At 63.1% G+C, this 4,802-nt stretch overlaps 1 pseudogene across 1 annotated transcript; it reads right to left on the reverse strand.

Moving 5' to 3' along the window:
- Positions 1-1,178, reverse strand: LOC308048797 (olfactory receptor 1F1-like; annotated as a pseudogene). The gene has a single exon. The product of its transcript is annotated as an olfactory receptor 1F1-like (transcript).
- Positions 1,179-4,802: the final 3,624 nt, after the last annotated feature.

A 4,802-nucleotide genomic window follows, 5' to 3' on the forward strand; every position in this document is an offset into this window, starting at 1 on the left:
TCATGCGCTGCTGCCAGGGAAGCTCCATCCCCGCAGAACCTTCCGCAGGGCCCCGCGCACCTCCTGGTTGTGGAGGCTGTAGATGAGGGGGTTCAGCATGGGGGTGACGATGCAGTACAGTGCGGACACCAGCGTGTCGGCTGCCGCGGAGTAGCCGGAGCTGGGCCGGGTGTAGTTCAGGTTGGCTGTCACAAAGTACACGGTGACCACGAGCAGGTGGGCAGAGCACGTGGAGAGGGCCTTCTGCCAGCTGCCGGCCACGGGCATCTTGAGGACGGTGGCCAGGATGCGGAGGTAGGAGGTGACCACGAGCAGGAAGGGGCCGAGGCCCACGAAGACGCTGGCGGCGCGCAGAGCCGCTTCGCTGGGGCGCGTGTCGCTGCAGGCGGCCCGGAGCAGCGGGGGCACGTCGCAGAAGATGTGCTGGAGCCGCGCGGCGCCGCAGAACGAGAGCCGGGAGGCCAGGACGGTGTGCACGGCCGAGTCCAGCAGCCCCCAGAGCCAGCAGCCGGCGGCGGCCACCGCGCACACGCCGCGGCTCATGGCGCGGGTGTAGTGCAGGGGCTGGCAGATGGCGGCGTAGCGGTCGTAGGCCATGACGGCTAGGAGCGCGCACTCGGCCCCCGCGCACGCCATCAGGCAGAACGTCTGCGCCAGGCACCCGTGCCGCGAGATGGCGGCCCGCGCGCGCAGCGCGTTCGCCAGGATCTTGGGCACCGTCACCGACGAGTAGCAGATGTCCAAGCAGGACAGGTGACTGAGCAAGAAGTACATGGGGCTGTGGAGACGGGGATCCAGGGACACGAGGGCGAGTATCGCGGAGTTCCCCAGCAGCGTGGCCAGGTAGATGGCCAAGAAGAGCACAAAGAGGAAGGACCGGCCATGGGCAAAGCCCAGGAGGATGAACTCGGTCACGTCAGTCTGGTTCTCACCTGCCATGGGGCCGGCTGGCTGGTGTGCGGGCAGAAACGAGCGCTGGGGGCACCGGGGCACAACCCGCGAGGCGAGGGTTCCGCTGGTGGGGTGGGTTTGGTCCTACCTCCATGATGGCTGGAAGCTTCCCATGTTGGGATTTCACAGACATTAGGATGTTAGAGTCCAGAGAGCTGCCGTTCAGCTTTGGATACCTGAATGCAAGAAAATGACACAGAAGAAACCAAAACCAGTGTGTATCTGGACTAATGCTGCCCGCCCAGCCCCATCTTGATGAGTATACCATGTCTCTCCTTCCCTCCCGGCTGTAGTCACGGTGACAACGTGCTTCCCTGTCCCCTGGACACGGTCACATCACTCCTTAGATGCCATGGCCGCCAACTTTACTCCTCCCTGCCTGGCTGGGGATGTGGCATCACCCTGCACCAGCTACAGGCTGCGTGACAGTCCGGGCACCCCGGGGCACCACAGGTGACCTTGGAGCTGTGCAGGACACAGTCCTGTTCTGCCTGTGCAGCCTTTTCTTCGTCTCCAATGGCCTCAGCAGCTGTTATTGCTCTGAGCTGTTCCCGAATCAGAGGACGAGCTGCCTGGCTGGTGCACCGGCCATCGCTGAGCAAGGCGGCGGGAGCAGCGCCGTGCGGGCAGTTCTCACCGGGACGGGCTGTGTGCGGTACCGGCGCCGTGCGGGCAGTTCTCACCGGGACGGGCTGTGTGCGGTACCGGCGCCGTGCGGGCAGTTCTCACCGGGACGGGCTGTGTGCGGTACCGGCGCCGTGCGGGCAGTTCTCACCGGGACGGGCTGTGTGCGGTACCGGCGCCGTGCGGGCAGTTCTCACCGGGACGGGCTGTGTGCGGTACCGGCGCCGTGCGGGCAGTTCTCACCGGGACGGGTTGTGTGCGGTACCGGCGCCGTGCGGGCAGTTCTCACCCGCACGGGTTGTGTGCGGTACCGGCGCCGTGCGGGCAGTTCTCACCGGGATGGGTTGTGTGCGGTACCGGCGCCATGCGGGCAGTTCTCACCCGCACGGGCTGTGTGCGGTACCGGCGCCGTGCGGGCAGTTCTCACCGGGACGGGCTGTGTGCGGTACCAGCGCCGTGCGGGCAGTTCTCACCGGGACGGGCTGTGCATGGGGCGATGGAGCCTGCGTGGCGATGGAGCCTGCGTGGCGATGGAGCCTGCGTGTCGGGGGCTCGGGATCTCCTTCCCTGCCGCTCTGACCTGAAACTCGCACCCTCCAAAACGAGCTGCCAAACAAGCAGCTTCTCCACGGGTAACTGTGACAAACCTGGGCAAGGTCCAGCAGCGTTCCCAGACCAGGCGCCAATTCACGTCGTTCTCCGTTCACTAAAGGTTAGCGATGTCACCTGCTGGCTATGCAGAGGTTCATTGCCATTGCATAAGACCAAAGTGGAAAAGAAAGCATCCCTTTCCTCTTTATAGATGTGCTTTTAGCAGCTGAGGTCAATTGTCCCGTCTCTTCACCAGTTAAATTTCAGATTGGTACCCATGCTTTATACCCATTAACCTGTATTTTGTGTCTCTGTCCAGAACATGCATCTGCACTTCAGTCGTGATTTTAACACATGGAGCAACAGCAAATTCACTGCTCCTGTTGGAGGCTTTTCTTTCAGCTGCTCACCACGAGAACCTGTTCAGTGCTGTTAACAGCCGTGTTAACAACGCTTTCCTGCTGGAGCTGCTCAAACGTCAGCTCTGGCTCATCCAGCATTTTCAGGTCTTTCTCTTCCACATTAAGGATCCTCTATTCTCACAGTATTTTCTCCTTTCTCCTACTCACGCACTGTGAGCAGTATCGGTGCTTGCTAAGTACCAGATCTAAGTTCTGATTAATTTCTCTTTTACTCTTCAGTTTTGGGTTTTTTTGTTAATATTGAGAGAACTTTCATGTAATAGTTCAAGCCTCCTTTGTCCCCTTCTCCTGCCTGACACCCACACGTGTTGCTCTGTCCTGGACGAGGGTGCCCAAGGCTGAGAAGCCGCTGCCTGCCCGAGCTCTCCTGCGCTTTCCCACACATGATTTTTTACAGTTTGTGTGGTTTTGGTTTGTGGTTTTTTGCTAGTTTTGCATACGCTGGAGAGGTACATAAGGACGATATGATCCAGTGCTCTTGAAACCTTGGACCACCCCTCTTCCCCCAGCCAAAGCCGCCTGCATTCTGATGGAGTAACAGCCCGGCTTGTTTGGCCGGCGCTGCAGTCCCTGCGCGGGTGACAAGAGATGGCAGCAGTGTCCCCCAATCGTCCTGTCCCCTCTGTCCCTGTCTGCAAAGCTGCATCCCGTGCACATTGATCTGTACACATTTCACATGGTTACTGTGTGACTTTCCCAGCGCTAAGGGGGTTTGGTCGCAGCACCAGTGCCCCCGCGGTGCAGCTGCGGCAGGGAGGCTGGGCGGCGCTCCGGGCCGTGCTGGATGCCCGCACCACCGGCCAGCGCTCCATGCCGTGCCGGATGCCTGCACCACCAGCCAGCGCTCCGGGCTGTGCCGGATGCCCGCACCACCGGCCAGCGCTCCGGGCCGTGCCGGATGCCCGCACCATCGGCCAGCGCTCGGCGCCGTGCCGAATGCCTGCACCACCGGCCAGCGCTCCGGGCCGTGCCGGATGCCCGCACCACCAGCCAGCGCTCCGGGCTGTGCCGGATGCCCGCACCACCGGCCAGCGCTCCGGGCCGTGCCGGATGCCCGCACCATCGGCCAGCGCTCGGCGCCGTGCCGAATGCCTGCACCACCGGCCAGCGCTCCGGGCCGTGCCGGATGCCCGCACCACCGGCCAGGCGGCTGCTGACGAGTTCTGGTGAAGCAGCACCGGCCGGGGTGGGACCTGCCTAGTGCACAGAACAGGGGCCTCAGGAACCAGAGTGATCAGGAGTGACCAGGAACCAGTGACCAGGATAAATTTAACAGTAGGTCTGACGTGTAAGGGTAAGTCACCCGTTCATGTTCTGAACTGGGGCTCAACACTTGCAAATAAGAGCAGGTGAGCGTAAGGGTGGGAGCCCACCGCATGCTACCGGCGAGCCCCTGGTCGGATGCAGGTGCAGTGATGACACGTGAGTCACCGTATCTGCAGCCGCAGGGACAGTTCTGCTGCGGGGCACGTTGGGTTCTGGGAGCTGCTGCCGGTGCTGTCCCCACGCTGACAAACCCGAGCTGGACCCGGCTTGGAGCCGCAGGGCTGGGGACAGTCACAGGGCTGGGTACAGCCGCAGAGCTGAGTACAGCCGCAGAGATTAGTGTAGCCACAGGGCTGAGTACAGCTGCAGAGCTGGGTGCAGCCACAGGGCTGGGTACAGCTGCAGAGCTGGGTGCAGCCACAGGGCTGGGTACAGCCGCAGGGCTGGGTACAGCCGCAGGGCTGGGTACAGCCACAGGGCTGGGTACAGCTGCAGAGCTGGGTGCAGCCACAGGGCTGGGTACAGCTGCAGAGATGGGTGCAGCCACAGGGCTGGGTACAGCCGCAGGGCTGGGTGCAGCCACAGGGCTGGGCTGGGTGCATCCACAGGGCTGGGTACAGCTGCAGGGCTCGGTACAGCCACAGGACTGGGTGCAGCCGCAGAGCTGGGTACAGCCGCAGGGCTGGGTACAGCCGCAGGGCTCGGTACAGCCACAGGACTGGGTGCAGCCGCAGGGCTGGGTACAGCTGCAGGGCTGGGTGCAGCCACATGACTCAGTAGAGCTGCAGGGCTGGGTACAGCCGCAGGGCTGGGTGCAGCCGCAGGGCTCGGTACAGCCGCAGGGCTGGGGACAGTCACAGGGCTCGGTACAGCCGCAGGGCTGGGTGCAGCCGCAGGGCTCGGTACAGCCGCAGAGCTGGGTACAGCCGCAGCAGCTGTGCCGAGGAA

Source organism: Nesoenas mayeri, assembly GCF_963082525.1.
Source record: "Nesoenas mayeri genome assembly, chromosome: 1".
Taxonomy (NCBI): domain Eukaryota; kingdom Metazoa; phylum Chordata; class Aves; order Columbiformes; family Columbidae; genus Nesoenas; species Nesoenas mayeri.